Source organism: Oryctolagus cuniculus, chromosome 19, assembly GCF_964237555.1.
Source record: "Oryctolagus cuniculus chromosome 19, mOryCun1.1, whole genome shotgun sequence".
In the NCBI taxonomy this organism is placed as follows: Eukaryota; Metazoa; Chordata; class Mammalia; order Lagomorpha; family Leporidae; genus Oryctolagus; species Oryctolagus cuniculus.
This window is the reverse complement of record NC_091450.1, coordinates 8,909,444-8,933,850: the sequence shown is the minus strand read 5'-3', so window position 1 is coordinate 8,933,850 and position 24,407 is coordinate 8,909,444. Positions and strand designations below refer to the sequence as shown.

The 24,407-nt window shown below is 39.1% G+C and overlaps 1 protein-coding gene and 1 long non-coding RNA gene across 3 annotated transcripts in view; both read right to left on the bottom strand.

Annotated features, from left to right (window-relative positions):
* LOC138847136 (ankyrin repeat domain-containing protein 26-like) overlaps nt 1–24,407 on the bottom strand; it is a 271,305-nt gene that overhangs the window by 106,790 nt on the left and 140,108 nt on the right. The gene's annotated exons all lie outside the window — the stretch shown is intronic.
* On the bottom strand, nt 17,130–23,495 carry LOC138846968 (uncharacterized). 2 transcript variants are annotated; one of them, XR_011384519.1, is made up of 3 exons: nt 23,370–23,495; nt 20,580–20,714; nt 17,130–17,220 (listed from the first exon to the last, which is right to left on the bottom strand). It is a non-coding gene; the product is annotated as an uncharacterized lncRNA (long non-coding RNA). The 2 variants fall into 2 exon arrangements; XR_011384520.1 differs by lacking the exon at nt 23,370–23,495 and adding an exon at nt 21,831–21,916.

Genomic DNA, 24,407 nt, shown 5'->3' with positions numbered 1-24,407 from the left:
AGCAGGGGGAGGAAAACTAACAATAAAAAATAAAAAAATAAAGCTCTTAACGAACAAGTAGACAAAAAATAACTGTATATGAACTTCACTGTACTAATCAATAAGACCAATTCTAATTCACTATGTGATATTATGAACACAACAAGAAAAATCAAAACACAAATGAAAATTTTAAATAAAATACACACAGATAAACAGCAAAAATTTGTGGGAAATGGGGAAGAAAAGAGGGAAAATAAAATTTAAAAAAAGAATAAAAGAAACAGCACTAAAAAGAACAGACAAAACTGAAGAGCCAAAGTGACTCTATTTTGAAACAATAAAAAGCAGCCTCCATTTCCCATAGCAGACCTGAGTCCTTGTACAAGCAGGCATTCAGGCATTCCAGAGGTATCAAAGCTTAGCAAGGACAGCTAGGCCTTAGCAGACCAAGGGCAGCTCAGTAGAGACTACCAAATGGGTAACTTCCTGAACCCAAGCCAAATGGAGACCCCCCACCCTGCCCAATCACAAAGGCCCTGTACCTTAAGCCCTTCCTGATGTATCTTCCCTTTAAAAGTGTCCCCAAAGACCTGGGCCTTTCCTCCTTCCTCGCTGCGCCGGTGGGTTGGATGAGGTCCCTGTCACGGCTTGTACCTTTTTAATAAAAATCTTGCTTTCGGATTTCAGCGTGATCGGGTGGCTGATGGCTTTTTGGGGATCTGCTTATCTGGGCATAACAAAAACAACAGTATATGAAGTACACTAATTATTAAGATTAATTCTATTCACTATGCTAATATTTTGAACAAACACTATATATGAATCACACTATACTAATCAGTGATTCAAACAAAATAATCAAAAGTGACAAAACAGAAACATGGAAAGCTGTAACAGAAAGTAAAACACCAACTCTTATAACTAAACTTACAATACTAATACTCCTATGTAAAGAAAGTGATTACAGATGAGAAAAAGAAGGTGAGGTACACAAAAATTAAAGAATTAGAAAATGAAAATGGAAAATAAATAGAAGAAATGACAAGAGAAATCAATAGAGAAATGAGGAGATATTTAAATAAAATGAAAATGCACAGATAAGAAGTAAAAGATTGTGGGGGAAAGGAGAGGACAAAATGAACAGAACAATAAAAGAACAAAATAAACAACACACTAACAAGAAATAGACAAAAGAGCAAAAACAACAAAATATGGAAAAACACGCAGCTTTGTCCAAGTCTCGCCTGTCAGCATCCAACTGCTTCCTGGAAAAAACGGACAAAATCCTCCGCCCAGCCAGGGATTCAAACAGGCAGTTGGAATGACATCACAATGTGCCTTCCAACGTCAGAGCAAGAAATGGACCAATCACAGTTGGTGATACTCCACGGCAGTTTCCAGAAGTATCTGTCCATTTGATTAAAGAGGAAGTACCCCCTAAAGATCTTTGCTTAGGTTAGTGATAGAAATTTATATTTATTTTTTGCAAAATTAGCACATGTAGAATGTTCCAATTGCCTCCTGAAGTCTACACCCCAAATAGCCTTTCCTTCCTCTTTAACACCTGAGTGATAGGTCTCAACATGATGGGATCACTTTCCTGGCATCATGACACTACCACAAAATGTTCTGTTGCCCGTGACAGCTCGGTGCATTGTTCATATCTGTAGAGCTGAGAGGGAGGTGTCTTCCATCATTTCCCCTATGTTCATGCACAGATTGCTCATTGGAATCCCTGGAGGACCACAAGGCAGTGGGCTGATGTGGTGCAGTGCAGAAGGCAAAAAAAAAAAAAAAAAAAAAAAAAAAAAAAAAAAAAAAAAAAAGCAAGCACAAACTGAGGAATCTGTAGCCCGCAAAGCTATGCTTCAAATTGTAGGGAGAAAAGCAAGACATTCCCAGAGATTTCAGTGCTTTTTTGCTATTGTAACAAGACCTTGTCTTGGGTATTAGAAAATTTTCACACTGTTCTCAAGGCTGGGGAGAGTAAAATTGAGGACCAGCAGATCCAGTAACTTGAAAGGGCTCACTTTCTGCTTCTATGTTGGTGCCCTCTTCAAAAAATTGATAATGAAAGGGAAGGCTGCTATTTACCATATGTGTAAGAGTTGAAAGGGAGCATTGTACCCCTTTAAATACACCAGTATGACTGAGTTCAACATCCAAACATGAGGAAAAAGATGGCCCCTTTTTGAAGTGTCCTCACAAGGTGGAAGAAGTGAATGGACCCCTCCAAAGTCCTTGCAGAAAGTCCCTCATCCTGGGTCTCGTGTTGAGGTGCACTGGGTTAAGCTGCACTCTGCGATGCCAGCATCCCTCTGCTGCCGGCATCTCTCTATGTGTGCTTTAAGGATTCAATAAATTGAGGGGCTAGGGAATGATACAATGAAGTTTGTGGTTTAGGAAAGTTCCTCTTGGGATGTTAATGCAGAACCTATAGGTAAAACCTCTTCAAGACTGGAGCCACTAAGAGGCCCTGAAGTGATAAAGACCTGGAGCCTAGGTCACAGACCCAACTGACTGAACAGAGGGAATGAGAGAGCTGGAAGCCCTAAGATGACTCTTCTAAAATGACTGAAAAACAGAAGTGCACCTTAGAGAACTTTCTTTTTGAGAATGAATATTTATGAATATCCATAATGAAGAAGAAACTCAAGAATCTAAATACAAAAAATTATCTGATTATAAAATGGGGAAATAACCTGTACAGATATTCTGAAATCAGGATTCACAAACAACCTACAAGAATATGGAAAAAGATATGTCACTAATCATCAGGGAACTGCAAATCAAAATCAACATCTCATTCCAGTTAGAACAGTTTGATCAAAAAGATAAAAATAACAAATGCTGATGAGGATGTGGGGGAAGGGGATCTCTTCGTAGGAATGGAAATGACTGTCACTATTTTGGAAAATAATGTGGCCAATCCTGAGAAACCCAGAAATGGAACTGCTATATGCTCCAGCTATCCTACTACTGGGTGTGTATCTATGAGCTGAAAGTATGTTGAAGAGACGTGTGCACTGTGTTTAGTGTTGTACTATTCACAGTAACCACGATGTAGAATCAGGTGCTCATCAGCTGGAGAATGGATAGACTAAATGTAATATATACATGCAAAGGAATGTTAAAAAGGAATGAAATTCTATCTTTTGCTGTAACCTGATGGAACTTTCAGGCAATGTGTTGAATGAAATAAGCCTGTCACAGAGAAAGACAAATACCACAGTTGTCACTATATGTGGAAGTGGAAAAGTTGATCACAGCTATGTGGGGGATACAACAGTGGTTACCAGAGCCTGGAGAGGGTGCACGGTGGGAGGGAAGCAGAGGTGAGGGCTTGTGGGTACAGGGGTGCATCTGAATAGAGGGAATAACTTCCAGTGTTCAAAAGCACAACAAGGTAACTGTGGATGACCACAGCTGAGTATTTCCAAATAGCTACTAAAACAATTTTCAATGTTCTCAACACAAAAAATGATACAGGTATAAAATATGCCAATAACCTGTGCATGTGTGCAATTGCCTGTGCAATACACATGCCCATTATCCTGATCTGATCACTACACTTTTTAGGCATGTTATAAAATTATACTGTATTCTCATAAATATGAAAGTTACTATGTCCATTAAAAGTAAAAGTATATTTAAAAAAAAAACAGATGGCCACTGTCTCCACTCTTGCTTCCTTGTTCTTACATGGCCAGGGGGCCTTCACCTGATGCCACGCTCTGTGGACATGGTAGTCACCAGAATTATGAACCAAATAAACTTTTCCTTCATAAGGTGCTCAGCCTCAAGTATATTATTAAGGCAGCACAAAACAGATCAAGGTAAGGCCTGAAACCTGGCTCTGAACTCATGCAATGGCTAGGAGTTGACCCTTATGTGTACTTTCCTGTGCCCGAGCCCTCCTCTTGGTCTCCTGAAGTGCCACACAGACCTGCTGCCCATCACCAGCCCCAGGCCCCTCTGCAATACCAGGCTGCAGTACACGGCCCTTCCCTGGGTCTTGCTGGTGGGTTTTCCTGTTTCCCTTTCCCTTGCATCTTTGGTTGTTTAGCCCTTCCTGAGGCTGTCAGGGTAGTGCACACAGCCATGCAGATCCCAGCTCCCTGGACATCTGTCCAGGCTGACTTCCACCCTTCCTTCTCCAAAGCTCTAAGCTTCTGCAGCTCAAGACAGTTTCTCAAAGGCCCCTATCCCTGCCCTTTGGGGTCAAAAACTTGCTACAACTGAAAATGCCACAAACTCAGGGAAATTAGAAACTGCCACAGAGTAGTGAGCAGTAGCCTCTTGGATTTGCCCAGTGATGCTTGTGTAGTTGGCCCACAGAAGCCCCAGGCCCACTAGGGATGTCAGCCCACTGGACACTCAGCAGACAGATGCTGAAGAGCACCCCAAGGCAGGTAATGGTACAATTCTGTTGCCCCATCCTCACTGCCATCCAGCCCCAGCCAAAGATCATGTGAGCTCTCCAATCACCAGTTGTGTAGGGGTGGGTCCCTGCACCCACTTCTCTCAACCCCCAAAGATGACTGTGCACCATGCAGTGTGTATGTGCACATACTATGCAGTGTGTAGCATGTAGTGTGTGGTGTACACTGCTCCCTGTTGTCTGCCATGACTTTGGGATTGAACAAGTTGACTGAACTCTTAGGAGATGGGGGTTGCCCTTTGCATGTTCAGTAACCCCCACCCCCACACATCTCATCCTTAGCTCACTGCTTCCTTAGCTATCAGGATCTCTAGGAGATACAGTATCACAAAGCTCTTTCTGTTTGTGACTGACTGACTATCCAAAGGTAGTTGACGTGAAAGAAAATCCAATGGCCTAGGACCACCAGAAAGAGCAGGATTCAGCTGATATGAAATTGATTTCATAAGCAGAATGAAGAAATGTACAGGATCCACCTGGCAGCAGAGGCCATCTGAGCATGTGACATATCTGATGAAAAACAAATATGAAAAAACAGGACAACCTCTAAATATTCCAAGCAGTTAAAACCTAATAATACAACTTAGAAACATGCCAAAATGTGTTTGTGATTCAATGAAAAGGAATTCTAAATTCTTTTTTTTTTTGACAGGCAGAGTGGACAGTGAGAGAGAGAGACAGAGAGAAAGGTCTTCCTTTGCCATTGGTTGGTTCACCCTCCAATGGCCGCTGCGGCCAGCGCACCGTGCTGATCCGATGGCAGGAGCCAGGTACTTCTCCTGGTCTCCCATGGGGTGCAGGGCCCAAGCACTTGGGCCATCCTCCGCTGCACTCCCGGGCCACAGCAGAGAGCTGGCCTGGAAGAGGGGCAACCGGGACAGAATCCGGTACCCTGACCGGGACTAGAACCCGGTGTGCTGGCGCCACAAGGTGGAGGATTAGCCTAGTGAGCCACGACGACAGCCCAGGAATTCTAAATTCTTAATATCAAGTCAGCTTACCAAAAGATTAAGAAAGTAGAACATGAATCCAAGTAATGAAAAAGCTCTGTAATCATTTGTCAACAAAGTTAAAGTCCTTTTTTGCTCAACTTTTGTTTTAGGTACAGTAGACATGGAATAAAATGGAATGCAACTGGCCTAATGAGAAAGAGTTTAGTGTATACGTTCCATACTAGATTGCTTTAATAAATAGTAATTTCACAATGGCACAGTGTATTCAGAAACTAAGCATAGATATTAGTAAAATTTCATTAATAAACACAGAGAAGTATTTTGGGTACACAGGTTGGATCTGTTAAATTCTTAAAGATGAAAATCTAATCCTTGTGAATTTCTTGTCTCACCCTAGAAGCAAATCATTACAGTCATAATAATGTGAACAATAAAAGTACCTATTTTTCACATAGAAAGTGATTCCATAAATAATTGGTAATGAGTATATTAAGGATTTATAACATCTTTGTGTTTCGTACCTAAGTTTTTATATTCAGTTAGGAGACCAAAAAGAAAAATCCAAAGAATAGAATCAAAACCATGTGTATGTTTGAAAAGAGAGAGAATAAAATTTCAGATTTTTTTTCAATTTAGAAGCTTGATCTATGGAGCAAATAGAGTGACAAATACATTAAAAGACAATGCCAGTGTATAATTAAGAGAAATTCTTTTCCATAATGAACAAACAACAGATGATGTTTACCTCTTTGAAATTAAGAAAGGAAATTATAATGTATTACTTTAGATATAAAATTAGCCATAATAAAAAGAAAGCACTTAACAATATCTGTTAGTAAGAATGAGTCAGGGTGTGCATATTGGCACAGTGGTTAAAGATACCATTGGGACACCCACATTCCATTATCAAAGTGCCTGGATTTGAGACCTGACTCTGCTTCTGATCCAGCCTCCTGCCAAAGGAAACTCAGGTGGAGTTCCTGGCTTCTAGTTTAGGGCTGACCAAGTCCTGGATGTTGCTGGCACTGGGGAGTGAACCAGAGGATGAAAGATCTCTCTGCCTGGATAACTCTATCATTCTATCTTTTGAATAAATAGATAAAATACATCACTTTGAAATTAAAGAGAATAGGTGAGCCCTGGGGAATGCAAAAATAGACTTTTTCTATATTTTTATTTCACAGACATATATATCAATGACAATTTTAGATTTGATTGAATGAGTAACTCTGACTTAATTTTTTTTTTTTTTTTTTTTTTTGACAGGCAGAGTGGACAGTGAGAGAGAGAGACAGAGAGAGAAAGGTCTTCCTTTGCCGCTGGTTCACCCTCCAATGGCCGCCGCTGCAGCCGGCGCACCGCGCTGATCCTGGCAGGAGCCAGGAGCCAGGTGCTTTTCCTGGTCTCCCATGGGGTGCAGGGCCCAAGCACCTGGGCCATCCTCCACTGCACTCCCTGGCCATAGCAGAGAGCTGGCCTGGAAGAGGGGCAACCGGGACAGAATCCGGCGCCCCAACCGGGACTAGAACCCGGTGTGCCGGCGCCGCAAGGTGGAGGATTAGCCTATTGAGCCACGGCGCCGGCAACTCTGACTTAATTTTGTCACTAAGATAATCCATTATCAGTAATCAAAATTCATTAAAACAAAATTATAAAATAAATTGCCATTCTAACAATATTTAACTAATATATTGTTAGAAAGATAGCCCATGTCTTGGAATGAACTTAATGGGCAGATTGATAGTTATTGGTTATACATTAGAATCAATGAAAATAGTCCCCAGCTTATCATGACTATTAGGAACAAACCAGTAAAATTGCAAGCTAAGTACATTGGTGAGTATATTAATTCAACCTCACTGTGATGTGTTTAAAAAATGTCTTTTAGAACTGAAATTTTAAATAACACTTTGAAACTAGTTGAAGATCATACTTCTATATAAAGCTGACTAAACCTTCTTGATATTTTGAGAAAATAGATTTATGAACTCTAATAATTATCATCCTGTAAAGTTTTATTATTCACTCAGTGGGAATACTTAGCAACAGGAACATCGTTTTTCAAACTAGTGATAACAAATGAGAACCATATATTCTTGTCGCTCCCCCTCTTCGCGGAGGAACGACACAGGACCCTGCACTGTTCTTTTGTCTGCTTGGCCCTCCCCGGGTTTGCTGCTGGTTCTTCCCGGGTTGGCTGCCGTCCTTCCACCTCCATGGAAGGGAGGTTCCCCCTGCCACTTTCCCCACTTCCGCAGGGGAGTGGCACACTGCCGGCCGGCCAGCTCTCTTGGGGGCTGCTCAGATGTTCCTCAGGTGTTCCTTCAGGTGTTCCTGGTGCATGTTGTCTCTCTCCTCCTTTATAGTCCTCTTCCACCAATCCCAACTCTGCTACCCACACGCCGAGTACGCTGCTCTCCTCCAATCAGGAGCAGGATCAGCTCCTGCAGGTTACTGGTCGAACTGGAGGCAGCTGTGTAAAAGCTGTTTACTCCTCTCCCAGCACCATATTGTGGGAGAGCAGATGCATAGAATAAGTCTTAATTCCAGTAACTTAGTCTAGTCCGAGTTGCTCCCCACAATTCTAAGTGATTAAAATTAACCCACATTATTTTTAATATTACTAATATTATATTAATATGTCAGAATGCCAGAGTCAGCATTTTTTTTGTTCATGGCAAGCATTTTAATGCATTTTGAAAGGTAGGAATATTTTAGTTTTTATGTACAATTTTAATTATAATATAAATGATGGAGTACATTTTAAGCAAAATGTTAAAATTTGAAATATGTACTATAAAAAGTCTCAGATCAATTAAGTATTAAAACAGTGCACGTGTATTATTTTGTCCCATGGAACATAATGTTTCCATAGCTATTTATATGCAGTGTAAAAGTTTCTGTTTGTAAATCTGACAAAAATATTTCTTAAGGTGAGTTGAGTGTCAAGAAACCTTTATTCCTGGATCAGCTAGGCAAGTACATGGTTACGTTTCAGTACACAAATTAGTAACCTCTCTGCATTAGATTCACGTCATTTTAAGCTATAAAATTCTAACCAATGAATGTATTTGTAAGTTTTTAAATTGTCTTTTATACTCCTTAAGGTACAAATACATTCTAAAGTCATCTCCCAGGGCAAAATGGTCATTATAAGCAACTAAAATTACCAAAGTAAAAAACCAAATGTCTTACATTAGCCCTATGTATTGAATGATGAGAGTAGGTTCCAGGAACTTCTAGCAAATTGTAAAGTCTACTGCAACTAGAAACATAATGTAAATAAATTGAGGTGTAAAGTTGTAGTTGATTGGGCTTTATTGAGCTGTAGAGAGCATACTTAATAAAAGAAATGGGCAGGTTCAGTTCACTGTGGCATTGGGAGGAAGTAGCCCTGGGATTTCATGTCTGCAATTTCTGCAGAGAATTTATAACTCTGTTTCTTTTATATGAAATTACCAATTTTAAATAGAGAAAATAATTTATATTAAGAGAGTCAAACAAAACAAATCTACTGCCCATATTGGTCCCATAGAAAATAATATTTTCCATGTACCTTTTCTTTTAAAGATCTCTTTCTTTACTTGAAAGACAGAAAATGAGAAACACAGAGAGAGAACTTTCATGTACCAATTCACTCTTCTCCAGTGCCAAAAATAGGTGGGGTTTGGCCAGGCTGAAGTATGGAACCTGGAATTCCATCATGGTTTCCCATGTTTGCGGCAAGGATCCAACTATTTGGACCATTATCTACTGCCTTCCCAGGCACATTACCAGGTCGCTGCATCAGAAGCAGAGTGACTGAGATTTGAATCAGCACTTCCCTATGGGATGTGAGTATTTTAATGCACAGCCTAACCCACAGGGCCACAACACTCACACCTGCCACTTTGCAGTTAACAAGTAAGAAATTTTAGCCCAATATTACAGAATAGAACACTTTATAGAAATATTTTAGCATGCTAATTTTAACTAAAATTTAATTTATTTGAATATACCATTTTAACATTGAAGTTAAAGTAAGGTACTTTTCCAAACTTATGATATGCTTTGCTTCATATTCAGATAATATCTGATTGAACCATTACCAGGTATTTGCATTTATAGATGCATTTTATCCAAAGGACTTTCCCACTTATCAGCCTCTAAAATGAATAAAACCTATATGTCTTTGGATCCTAAGGAAGCAAAAATTGATTGTGAACTTGAAAAGGTATTGGTGAAGGTACCTCCAAAAGCTAAAAGGAAAATGAAATTAAAAGATAAGTTCATTTTTGTGCAAAAAGATTGAATTACATACAAAGTTTTTATTTTTGATAGCACACATTTTCCATGAAGTTTTAGGAGACTGTTCACATGCATGGCTTTAAAAAATTTTTGCCTTAAAATAAACTTGCATTGTAATCCCATTTTTCAGGAACTTTTTAATGTAATTCTGTGAGATGCATGAGATATGTCAATGTAGCATACTGGAATATAACGCTTTTCCAGTAGTTTAATTTGGATGGATTTGAAGTAAAAAAAATAGTGCTATAATTTATAGTGCTATGAAATAGATAATATTATATTTACAGAGTTATTCAGTATTCCAAAAACTAAGCAACTGTAAACAAACACACACAACACTCTGCCCATAGGGATCTAACAATAATGCCAAGACCATATTCATCTCCAACTAAATTTATTCAATAAAAAATTGAGCTCAATGTTCAGACTCTGTGTGTGTGTGTGTTTGTGTGTGTGTGTGTGATGCCCACTGTATACACAAGTGCCTAGAATACTGACTGGCATGTGGTCAGTGTTCAACATACACGACACTCATTTGAGGGATGGCTTTTGTCTTCCCCATGAGCATAAACGTACAATGGTAGCATTAGAGAAACTGTTGAGGATTGTAGCAGGTAAAAATACCTCCCCAGAACCATAGGCACTGTGGTAGGGCAACAACAGAAAAGACAGTCTTACAAACCTTCTGCGCAGAAGGATCTGAAGGGGAGGGAGTGCACTATTTCTATAAGAGGAGAAAGGTGAACCAAACAGGCCATGTGGATTATCTACAGCAGAGGAATAAAACAGCTTTTCTGTCAGCTTATGGTGTGTCTTTCCATTTGTTTTGAACTAAAAGGTTAAAAGAGTGCTGTGTTATTCAGGTTCAAACCCTTCACTGACCTCTCAACTTTTACAAGGTGCCTTAACAACTTCACACATTTTAGTTACTGGTTCAAAGACAAAATGTTATGGGTGTGCACAGGGTTTGTCCCCTCAGATGCAAATAACTTGAAGCAAAACTAAATTCATTTTACTTTTCCTCTGGAACAGTGATTGTTGAGATTGGCTACTTGCAGTGCAAAGAGACTGAACTATGCTGTGCTTTTTGGATAAAACTTTTTCTGCCACATGTATTCCATGTAATATACTTGTACCATGCTTAAATAGTATTCCTTCTCACTGCCTATTAAGAAAGGGATTATAGTATTAATATAGTCTTGAAAATTTAGAATGAAATGTTTATTTTCAGGGAAATTTTTCAAATAACATGACACTATTTGTTAATCCTTACAAGGTTGATGGTGTCTAAGGTGCCCACATTTCATTAAAATTTCTAATTCTTTAATTTCTACATTTTAGAATGTCAAACAACCCAGATTTTATCAATTTTACCTGAAGAAACTCTGAAAAAAGTACAGACAAGCGGTTTTTGGTGAATTAAAAAAATTGAATGTCCCAAGTTCTTCAATATAAAATGCATCTCTCTGGCTTTTTAGTTATTTTTTCTACTTTTCCTCCATGCAGTAGATAACTGTTCCATTGCTCATTACAAGCCAGGCATCAGTTTTCAGATAACAAAATCGCCATCTGCATTTGCAGTATCAATCAGTAACATATATCCTTAGGTCTTTAGATCTGACAGAGACTTTGGATATCACCTTAGGTCAATTTTACATTTATATTTATGTGTGTGTGTGTGTGTGTGTGTGTATCATGGTTCTACCATAGATCTACTATGAACTATATGTTGTTCCAGCTAGGGAGAAAAGTCAAGTTTAAGTAGATTTCTGTTCTCCAGAGATACTAGTCTAGTGAAGAATCAGAATTTCTCATTGCTATGATTTGAATGTGGTTTCTCTCCTCTGAAACTTATCTTGAAATTAATCTCCATTACCAGATATTACAAGAACAAAAGTGGAGCCTGTAATAGGTGATTAGAGCTCTGCCCCCATGAATGGATTAATGCATGCATCCGGTCAAGGATTAATGTGTTTGATTTCCTCAAGGGTATTTTTTCTAATATCTTTATGAGAGTATTTTTCTCATACTTTGAATCAGAGTATTATTTTTCTAGAAGTTCTGGATGAGACATTTCTGAGTTTCTCCCATGCCCCTGCCTTTGCCTAGGTGATGCCCTACACTGCCTCAGGACTCTGCCAGCAGTAAAGTGGTCCCCAACTGGGTCCCTATTTTTGGGCTACAAATGTCAGCCAGAATAAACTTTTTCTTTTTAGAATTTATTCAATCTGTGTTATTGTGCTTTTAGCAGCAGAAAATAGACAATGAGAATAAGCGCCAATATCAGTATTAAAGATGTTGATTAAAATATTTATGAAGACACTTTGGCTCAACCATGGAGGTGATAAATGAGAATATTGAGTGAATGAAAATATTAAGTTTGCTAATTCAACAAACCACTGATTTAAAAACCACTCATCTTGTTTAATTCCTTAGTTTTTTTCTGGTTACTTTCACCTTTATTATTAAAACATTTGTTCTTCTTTTCTTTTTTTAACTTTTATTTAATAAATATAAATTTTCAAAGTACAACTTTTAGATTATAGCCACTTTTTCCCCCCATAACCACCCTCCCACCCACAACCATCCCATCTCCCACTCCCTCTCCCATCCCATTCTTCGTCAAGATTCATTTTCAATTATCTTTATACACAGAAGATCAATTTAGTATATCCATAGAAAATTGGTATTGAGCGAGTGTGACATATAAAATCCTAGAATAGGGGCTTGTGTTGGGGCATAAATCCAGTTAAGCCAGCAACTCCAGGCATCCAATACGAATACTGATTCTAGTTCCAGCTGTTCCCTTTCTGACCTAACTCCTTACTAATGCATGTTGGAAAGCAATGGAAAATGGCCCAACTGGTTGGACTCCTAGTACCTACACCAGAGACCTGGATGGAGTTTCAGAATCCTACTTTCAACCTGCCCCAACCCTGAGCATTACTGCTATTTGGGGAGTGAACCAGTGAATGGAACATCTTTCTTTCTTCTCTCTTCTCCTCTCTTCTCTTTCCTCTCCTCTTCTCTCTTTCTCTCTCTCCAACTCTATTTATTTCAAACAAATAAACGCTTTTTAAAAATTCTGACAAAATATGTATCTCTTTTAAAAAAAGTCTCAGCAGTATAAGCACAGAAGTTTATATCATTAATGCTTACATTAAAAAAGAAAGAATTGGGGCTGGCATTGTGGCATAGTGGGTAAAGTAGACACTTGAGACACCTTTATCCCATACAGGTGGTGGTTAGAGTCCTGGATGCTCCACTTCCAATCCAGCTCCCTGCTGATGTGCCTGGAAAAGCAGAGAAGGATGGCCCAAGTGCTCGGGCCCCTGCACCCATATGGGAGACCCAGAAGAAGCTCCTGACTCCTGGCTACAGATCTGCCCAGCTGTGGTGGCCATTTGGGGAGTGAACCAGCAGATGGAAGATTCTCTCTCTCTTTCTTTCCCTGTAAAGTCTGTTTTTCAAATAAAAATAAAGAAACAGCAGTCTCAGAGTAATAATGTAAACTTCCCCATTAAGAAAATGGAAAATGAGGAGCAAATTAAATCTAAAGTTAAATAGAAGATAGAAAATAATCAAAAGAAATCAGTCAACAAAATTAAAAATAGAAAAAAATAAAGAAAAACCAATGAATTTTTTCTTTAAAAAATCAATAGATTTAATATGTGTATTGACCAGACCCAGCTACTTTTTAAATATACATATGAAAGAAAAATAATAAATTTCAAATATCAATGAAAAGGATTTCACAAAAGATCTTACAGGTACTGAAGGAAGTGTATTATGACTAATTTGACCTCCATGAATTCACCAAATTAGATAAAAATGAAAAAAAAGAATGTGAAATGGCAAAGCTCATCTAAGAAGAATTAAGAGTACTGTATATACTAAATAATTGAATTTATGATTAAATATTTCCCACAAAGAGACTCCCAGGCCAACTAGAGCAAGTGGATTCTACAGGATATCTTTAAAAAAATACTAATTCTTGACAAACCTACCAGAAAAGTTTCCAGCTCATTTTATGAGCTCATCATTAGCTTGATATCAATATTTGACAGAGTCATTACAAGAGAAGAAGATGAAAAAAGATATCTCTGATATCTCTCACAAATATGAACATAAATTCTTTATCAATATCAGTAGATGAAATCCATCAGTGTATTGAAAAAATAATTTTGATAATATGGGATTTGTTCCAAGAAAGAAAACTTGATTCAACATTTAAAAATTGATTGATGTGAACCACCTTATCAACAGATGTAAAAAATGATTATCTCAACAGACACAGGCAAAAGCTGGACAAAATTTAATACATGGACATTATAAAAACTTTCACTAAACTAGGAATGGAAGGAAATGTTTGCAATTTGATGAAGGTGATCTAGAGAAGCCTGTTTATATTCACTTACTAGTGGAAGATCAAACTCTTCTCCACTAACATCTCAAAAAAAAAAAAGCAATGATGTTCATTTTTACCATTTCTATTCATCATTCTACTGAAAAATTTAGTCAGTTAAATAATGGTAGAAAAATAAACTCAAAGAAAAAGCAACAATAAATATTAATAAGTCCATTGATTCAGCTTTCAGGATAAAAGATCAATATAAATATCCAGTATATATCCAAATATTGGCAATAACAATTGAAAATTGATAGAAAAAATAACATTGATGATAGCACTGAAAAACTTAGTTGTGAAACCACAGAAAATATTTGAAATAATCATATGTATCTAATTACAAAACACTGATGAAAGTAATTAAAGTATACCCAGATAGACAAATACTGGTGTTGGACTTATGGGCTGAAAATGTATATTGTTAAAGAAGTAATTTTCTCAATAAATATCTATATACAGTGCAATCACAATCAAAACAGCAGATTTTTTAAAAAAAATTTGTTTATTCAAAAAGCAGAGATACAGAGAGAAGGAGAGAGAGAGAGAGAGAGAGAAACAGAGAGTCTTCCATCTGCTGGTTCACTCCCAAAATAGTGCAATGGCTGGGGCTGGGCTAGGCCTAAGCCAGGAGCTTCTTCAGGGTCTCCCATGTGGATTCCAGGGCCCTAGTAATTGAGCCATCTTCTACTGCTTTCCCAGATTCCTTAGCAGTGAGCTGGACAGGAAGTGGAGCACATGGGACTTGAACCAGTGCCCATATGGGATGCTAGCATTTTAGGCTGAGGCTTAACCCAGTATGCCAAATCTCTGGCCCCAACAACACAGAGTTTTTGAAGACACTATTAAGCTGATTTGCAGTTGTATATAGTTATATAGAGATTCTACATTAGCCTACCATCTTTTAATAAAATTTTTAAAGATTTATTTATTTATTCAAAAATCAGAGTTATACAGAGAGAGGAGAGGCAGAGAGAGTTCTTCCATCTGATGGTTCACTCCCCAGATGGCCAGATGGCCAGAGCTGTGCTGATACAAAGCCTGGAGCCAGGAGCTTCTTCTGGGTCTCCTACATGGGTGCAGGGTCCCAAGCACTTGGACCATCTTCTACTGTTTCCCAGGCTATGCCAGAGAACTGGATTGGAAGAGCAGCAGCCGGGACTCGAACCAGCGCCCATATGGGATGCCGGTGCTTCAGGGTGTGCACCTGCTGCACCACAGTGCCAGCCCCTTAATAAACTTTTAAAACTAAAATAAGTTAGTATAGAACTGCCAAAAAATAGACATGTGGATTAATAAAACTACTTTAATAGAAACTAATTAATAGACTTCAGATGTAGACTCACAATACATATTCAGCTAATTTTTACAAAGTTAAAAGTACCTATTCTTCAAAAGAAATAAATAGAAGTTTCTCAACAAATCATGCTAGTTCATTTAAAATTAACATAAAAGTAACCTCACCTCATATCTTGACTGTACATAATATCCAATATTAAATTGATGACAGATCTAAATGTAAAACAAAACACTATAAAGTTTCCTTAGGAAGTAATAAGAAAGAAAAATAATTTTACAATTGGGTTAGAGGATGGTTTATTTTTCAATATGACAGAAAAAAAAATGAACAATGAAGCAATAATGAAACACACACTAATAAATGAAATTATCAAAATTCAATACTTTTGTTCATCTTGAAACATGATTAAGAGAGGCATGTCATAGAATTATGGAAAATGTAATTCCCAATTACACTTTGGTAATGATCTTTTATCTGGAATAAATGGAAAACATTTATAACATAGAGATCATCCAATTAAAAATTAGATAACTCATGTGAATAGGTAACTCATCAAAGAGAAGATTTACAACTAAGAATATAAATACCTGTTGAACATCTTAATTAAAATTACAATAAGGGGGCCAGTTGTGGCATAGCAGGTGTAGCCACCACCTGCAGTGCCAGTATCCCATATAGCTGCTCCATTTCCAATCCAGCTCTCTGCTATGGTCTGGGAAAGCAGTAGGAGATGGCCAAGTCATTGGAACCCTGTGCCCCATGAGAGACCCAGAGGAAGCTCCTGGCTCCTGGCTTCAGACTGGTGCAACTCTGGCCATTGCAGCCAATTGGGGAGTGAACCACTGGATGGAAGACTTCTCCTCACCATCTCTCTTTGCCTCACTTTCTCTCTCTGTGTAACTCTGACTTTCAGATAAATAAATAAATTTTTAAAAATCACAATAAGGTATCATGACATACTACCAGAATAGCTATTATTTTTTAAAAAATAGAAAGATTAATATGATCTCATGGATTCAGAACTTTTAGAAATATCACAAATTGCTGGCTGGAATGCCAAGCAATGCAGTCATTATGGAAAAAGCCTTTTCAGTGTCATATTAATTTATACATACCTAAAGACACTGAGATACTACTTCTGGTTATTAACTCAGGAGATGAGAAGACATAAGTACACAGATGGCTGGTGACATACTTACAAGCTTCATTCACAGGAACCCTCAACTTTAAAACAGCCCAAATACTCAACAAATTGCATTTGGACTAAGAGATATTGTGGCCTATGCATACTTTGAGTAATAACTCAAATAAAACAACAAATCACTGGCATATGCAACAACAGACCCAAATATCCATAACAGTCAACTCAGTGTGTACATAAACGCTTATGCAGTGTGTAGTCACATGACTTTCCGGAAGAGGAAAAATACAGAAACTGAAACCTAGACAGTGATTGCCCAGCCCTGATTTGATTAGTGATGGGAATAGGTGGTAGGACTAATTGTAAAGTGACAGGGAACATTTGGAATGATGAACATGTATACCTCAGTTACAATGCTGGATCTACCACTGTATAAATTCAGTAAACCACACTGCAATGTAAACCAAGAAAGTTTGGACATAAACTAAAAACTTTGGTGAACTGCAAAAATGTAAATGGAGTCTGTTAGAGAGGTAGAAGTTGTACATGTTATGGACTAATCCTAAGAAAACTTCGGAGATGTTAGGGAGAAAGTTTGTAAAACTGAGTAACCCTTTGGCCTTATGGTTAAAATCCCCATGACTTACATTGGAGTGCCCAGGTTCAATTTCCAACTCCAGCTCCTGATTCCAACTTCCTGATAATGCAGACCTGCAAGTCAATGGCAATGGTTCAAGTGATTGGATTCAGGCCACTCATGAGGGAAAACTGGACAGAGTTCTCAACTCTGAGCTTGTGCCTAGGCCAGTCTTGGCCATTGCCAGAATTTGGGGAGTAAACAAGTGAATTTTCTGCTGTCTGTTCCTATTTTTTATTCTCTCTCTTTATCTACCACTCAATTTAAAAAAATGATAATCAAGTCAGCAAATGTGAATGTGAACCTTCTATACTGGCTGCTTGTTATATAGTATAACCATATAACTTCTGGTTTGAGTATAAATGGTGAACTTACATAAATTGAAGTCATTAACTTATGTATGAAGAATTGGAAAATAATTGTCTCTTCCTAGTTTTAAGGAATATAGCATGAATAGCTCAAAGAAACACTGTTCTATTTTCTTGTTTACTTTAATTTCAAAATTAATGTCATAGTCAAAAGCTATTAAACAAAATAATGTAAAGTAAAAATGAAATCCTATCCCAGATTCCTTCACAATAACCTTCCTGGAGTGGGCATTTGTCCTCATGGATTGAAATGCCAGTTTAATGTGCCAGAGTTCCGTATCTGCCAGTTAGGATTTGATAGCTGATTCCAGCCATTTACCAAAGCAGAACCCTGGTAGCGCCAGGTAACAGCTCAAGTAGTTGGGTTCCTTTCTTCTGTGTGGTAGACCTGGATTTAGTTCTTCTCTCTGGCTTTTGTCCTGACTCCTCCAGACCTTTGCCAGCACTGGGAGTAAACTAGATAATGAGAGCTCTCTCTCCACTCCCTCACCCCATCTGTCTCTTTGCCTTTCAAATAAATTAAATTAAACCAGAATTCTCCAACCTTAAAAGTATCCATTTAAGAGACATGTAAACAGTGATTGTGGACAACTGACTTGCTGTGTGCTGTCCACGGGCACAAAGTAAGTTGCATGTTTTAGGCATATTCTTTCAAGTTACCTGTGTTCAACGTCATGTGCTTAGATGAATCTGGTAAAGTTGTTAAGCACACCTTCACTTGACAAGCCTGAAGGGCTAGAGAGTGGAATGGCAGAATGGGAAATTCGTGTTTCTGATCACTCAGGGTTCACATAGATGATCAGGCTCTCCAGGGCTATGCTTCCCTATGTACATCTTTCTTTCAAAAAAAAAAAAAAAAAAAAAAACAGACTTTGTGTGAGACAGGCTCATTGTGCCTTGGTTACCAGTGTCTGAGCCTTTTGGCACAGAAATCTCATGCACACAAGTTGCACAAAGCAGGTGTAGTACTCATGGATAAACAGCAAGGGACAACAGATGCCTAAGGCAGAGAGCAAGCCCGGCCAGTGAGGTTCAGGACAGCTGTCTAGGAATGACAGGACCTCCACTGCGTATTTCCCACTTGAGAGCTCCAGAACCCCAGGACCACGTGAGTATGCACTTGAAGTGTTGAAGGACATCCTGTTCCTAAGGGAACTGAGACAGAAGCAGGCAGCTACGGTCCCAATTTCCACCCCATCTCCTTTTTTTTCTCAGCAAAATTAATGGTTATTCTTGAAAGCTAAAGTGAGAAATGAAGAACTGGTGTCAACCCAAGGCCATCTGGAGACCTGTCCAGCACACTGCATGTGGGAGCTTGCTTTATTTCACATATTCCATGAGCCTGTGCACAGTTAAACATAAAAATAACAGCTCTCAGACTTCACCACAATTAAGGTTTAGGAGTCAGGATTTCTTTTTTGGAAAATCCAAGTAAAAATGTGAAATATGTAAGCAACTCTAAAGACAAAGTTGAATCTGATATGTTTGGAAAAGATAATTACTGACGTGCACACTGAAATACTAATGAAAAAGAAAACATTTTGGTCTTCAAGGATTGAGAAAGTGATTTTTCCTTAAAAAGAGAGATTTTGTTCCAGCTGTAAGTAGTCATCCAAACTTTCATCTTAAGCAGTTTGAAATTGATAACAATATTTTTCCCAAACAATTATTATCTAAAGATAATAAAAGACACTTGACTCTAAAATATTGACCATTTCAATGATGACTTTACAAAGAAGATATGTAGGAACTTCCTATATCTAGATATTTAGTCTGCTACTAAATTATATTGAAAAAGCCTCTATCAGGAGTAATTATTTCTGTTTGTAGGCCATTGATATATTTGCTTTATTTATAGATTGATTTTCACCTCAGAAAATCAGCAGAATTATCACAAGTAATATTTCATCTAATGTCAAAGAAATTAATTTATTCTTTTCCATATTTACATCTATGGAGTTGTTCTATTTTCCGATCGTCATTTTTCAACCATGGCCTCTCTCATTGACCCAGAAAAAGCCCCTTCCATGTCATAGATTGGTAGCTGAAGTTGTGTTACAGGCATCTTCTTGGTTGTGGGACAGATTCAAATGCTCACTTTGCTTACCTTGCTTTTTTTGCCTACACTAAACCGAATCTTTTCCTAACTATCCACACAATCACTTCTCCCTCCCCAGTTATTCATAATGTAAATTGTGGTGAGAGGTATTATGTTCAAAGTACCAAGGGAACAGTGCCTAGAATTCTTACACAAGCAATGACTGCATGTCCTTTCTGAAACTTATTTTAAGATCCTAGAGTCCCAAGTTCATATTTGGCATAGATGAGTAGGAAAACTCAGGTTCATGCCATTGTATGATTTCTGTTTCATTCCATTCTCTCTCTTCCTTACAGAATGATAGTAGCAGTAGTAGGTATCAGGTGCTGACCCATTGTATCTGATATTATCTTCTTTTTTTTCAGATATTATCTCCTGCATGTTATGTTTTATTGTATTTTATTTTCCTGTTGGAGGTGGAATTCTGTTTCTCCTTTTTTAAAGATTTATTTATTTTGAAAATTGGAATGAGAGAGAGAGAGAGAGAGAGATCTCATCTGCTGATTCACTCCCCAGATGGTCACAATGGACAGGTCTGGGCCAGGCCAAAGCCAGTAGCCATGAATTTCATCTAGGCCTCCCACTTGGGTGTCAAGGGACCAAATACTTGGGACATCTTCCACTGATATTTCCAGGCCATTAGTAAGAGCTAGATCAGAAGTGGAATAGCTAACACTTATATGGGATCTCATAGGTGGTGGATTTACCCAGTGCCCAACAAGACCAGCCTGGAATTTGGTTTTTCAATCATAAATTATAAATATGGAATTTGGGTTCATAAAACCACCCCCATACACTTGGACAATGCCAGACTCATATCTCATCAGCCCAAATAAGAAAATAACACAGATTTATAATATGGAAATTGGGAATGAAATTAACAGAATTGGCATTTGTCTTAGTGCATTTTCTGTCACTAACAACACAATAGAACAGATTGGGCAAAGTACACAGAAAAAAGACTTACCCTGGCTTGTGACGGTGGTCCAGGTTTGAGAGGCCACACCTGGTGATGGCTTTCTTGCTGGTGGAGACATCATCTTGCAGGTGGAGGGCACCAGTCACTACGGAGCTTCTGTTGCTGGTCTGTTCTCAAGATAATCTGTTAACCCAACATTCACATGCATAGGTTAACCCAGTCATGAGAAAGTCCCACCTTGGTCCCATTTCTTAATATCTCATAATGGGGATTAAATTTCAACAAGTGTCAGAGGAGGCAGATACATTTAGACAACAGCAGCAATCTATAACTTTCAAATATCATCTGACCACGTGCTCATCTTATAAAATTTTGTAGAACTCACTACTGAGACATTTTGTAAGCTTCACATGTCATGTTTTGGGTCCAACAGATTTTAGTTTATTTTTATTCATTACACATAATACTTTTATTAAGCTGTGAAGCTAAAATTATAACATGTCATTTGTATAGGAATTATTTTGAAAATATAATGAGACTATAAAAATATCTGGAAATAATATTTGCTAGAATAACCTTAATCTATTCCTCTGCAGTATGACGGATTTAAATCAGGTACATGAAAGAAGTGGTAAAAGGAATTGGATGCTATCTATATATTTTATGAATTAGTTTCTCATTTTTAAAAATCAAACATGCAAAAGTACCCCATGTTGTACTTGAGTTCACTCTACATAAGACTTTATGCCTCCCAGTAGATTTATTGTAAGAACTGGCACTGAGAACTAGAGAAAAAGGTGAAATAGGCAAATCTAAGAAAAATAATACGTTTTTGTCAATAATTAAATCACTGGGGATGAGATTAGTTAACAGCAGGAAAATTTTCCAGAAGGAGCTTGCCTAAAATGGACTTGGAAATAGTCAAGGTGCCTCCTTTGATGTTATTATGAAGTAGTCAAATTAAAATTAACCAGTATTTACAAAAGAATTAGTTTGTCAGATACGTTATTAAATAACACTCCCATTACATAGCATGATTTTTGTGATGACAAATGTAATTGTCTCCCAGCTATTGAAACTGAAGGGAGAACTGTGGATTTCTAGACCAGTGAGAACTGAATGATCATTAGAAAAACAGACAACTAAAAGGGTCTCAGGATTAGACAATAAATTATAAATAGTAAAAGTTTATGAAATCAGCATATACTTTCTCTAGGAAATTGGATCAAATGGTGATAGAGCTAGGATTGAATTTTGAAAGTATCTAGAGTGATAGTGCTATTAAGTTGTGGTAACTACCTGAAATTCCAGCCAGTGACTTCTCAGAAGTGTCAGCTGAGCAGTTCAACCCACAGCCAAAGTCAGGAACATGGGACCACTGGAAATATTCCTGGTTGGACACAGAAAGACCCTTATGATAATGATGGGGTTGCTAGAAACAACATCTGAGGTTTGTTAATACGTGTTTTTTTAAGAAAGCATGGACAACACCTACTCCATCTGCAACTGAAGAATTAACCAGAGTAAAATCCATTTTGTGTGTATATTCCTCTGAGGAAATTCATAGACCAACTTCATGAACTGTTGTTTTTGGAACTGCTCCACATGAGGGATGCCTTCTTACTTTATTCAAGAATTATTTTATTTATAATCAAAAAGAAACTTCAAGACACCAAGAAGAGAACTCTAGAACAAGGTTGGTTCATATTCAGTGTGTTATTGTTAAAACAAATTCACACAGTACAGTTATCTACTATCTGCCTAAAGGTTGAAAATAACAAGTGTCTGGAGCAGACAAAGTGATACAGCAAATTAACCAGGTGTTTGGGATGCTTGCACCCCATGTTGGACTACCTGGGGTCAAGCTCCACCTCTGCTTCTAATCCAGATTCCCACTAATTAATCCTAGGAGTCTAGGGCTAATGGCCCAGGTGCCTTGACTTCTGGGGTCCATACATAGCACCCAAGTGGATTTTCTGAGCTCCTGACTGTACTTTGGCCCAATTCTGGCTATTGTGGGCCTTTTTGGAGAGTGAATCACTGAACTGAAGTTTCTTTTTCTCCCTCTCTTCTTCTCTGATTTTTTTCTGTCTTGTTCTCATATTTTCTGTCACTCTGCCTTTCAAGAGTGTGTAAACAAACAAACATGTTAAAAAAAAACCCAGCAAGTGTCCAGTTGGTCTTGAAACCCAGCTGGCATTCCTTATTGAGGTAGTGATTTATGAAAAGACAAGCATCTGCAATTTCCAAGAAAACTGCTGATCTTTACTATTAAGAAATTCCTGGATACTAATGAATAACTTTTCTAGGACCTGAGAAGGCAAGATTATGAAATGAAGAGCACATTTAAACATTCACCTGTCTCAATCCCACTCACTTTTCCTTTTTCTTTAAAATATTTTCTGACAGATTTATTGGTTTTAATTTATTTGTTTATTTGAAAGACAAAGAAACAAAGACAGACAAAGAAATCTTGCAAGCATGCTTTGCCTTCGGAATTCCTGCCACAGCCAGAATTGGGCCAGTGTGAAGCCTATGCCTGGGAAAGCAGAGGGAGACGGCCCAAGGACTTAGGCCCCTGAACCCACAATGGAGTATTGGATAAAGTCCCTGGCTTCCGCTTCAGCCTGGCCCAGCCCCGGCCTTTGTAGCCACCTCGGGGATGAACCCCCAGATGGACAATCACTCAGAGAGAGAGAGAGAGAGCGAGCTCGCGATGCCCCCTGCATTGCTTCTCTCCCCAAAAGGCTTCAATGGCTAGCCTGAGCCAGGCAGAAGCCAGGAAGCAGGAGCTCCAGTCAGGATTCCCACAACATAACGGGGAAGGGTCCAGAGTACCTGGGCCAACAGTGGCTGCATCCCTGGGTCAAAACCTGGAGCAGTGGGACTGGAAGCGGCCCTGTGGCATCGGACACTGGACAAGGAACCGTGCATATGCGTCACGCGGCGCCATGGCGGCCGCGCATGAGGAGTGCGCCTGCGCCGGTGCTGTGACCCAGAAGTGCAACCGCACGCGCGGCCCCTTCTGCCCAGTGGTGCTCAGGTGGGAGTTGGCGCCGCGTTCTCTCCTGCCCAGGGCCTGCATGAGCCCTGAGGAGCCGTTCTGAGCGACGCTGCACGCCACGCCTGGGGAGACCCAGCGCCGCCAGGGTCAGGCTGGGATCAGGAGAGGCTGCGGCCCGAAGCGGTGGTTTCATTTCCTTGGGATTCTGTTAATTTCTGGGCTTGGTCCTCTTCTTCGGCCCCTTCTGGAAGTCTACACCTCGGGACTCAATTTCTGTTCCTAAGGAGCAGTGGCGTTCCTGTCACGGGGTAGGCGGGGCCCAGGTGCACAAAGCGGGGAGGGTGTGTGTGTGTGTGTGAGGGGTCCCGGGGACGGAGGAGGAGAGAGGGGGCCAAGGGGGAGAATGAAAAGGGAGCAGGAAGGTGGGGAGGCGAGGAAGGGAGGGGAAGAAACGCGCGTGGGGGAGAGGAAAGGGAGGGGAGAGTGACAGGAGTCCCGGTGGGCGGCGGCGGGGGTGGGGTGGGGTCCGGAGGTTGGGAGAGGAACTTTTCCCACAGCCCCGGTTCCGTTTTTGGGGGTTTTCTATCCCTGGCCGGAAGTAGCCTTGGCCGCGTCAGTGAGAAGAGGCCGTGACGGCCTCCCTTATCCAGGTTGTTCGGGAGTGTAACCTGTGTGCAGGAACACAGGGACATGGGGCGCTTGAATTAATATGCATGTAATCTGACTTCTCACAGTCTGCACACACGGAGGAGAAAGAAATGTAAGCGGAACCCAAGAATCGCTCTGCTCTGTTCCAGCTTGCCCCAGGATTCTGACACCTCATAGTAAGTACTAGTTGGTTTTTTTTTCCCCTCTGTTTAAAGATTTGTTTG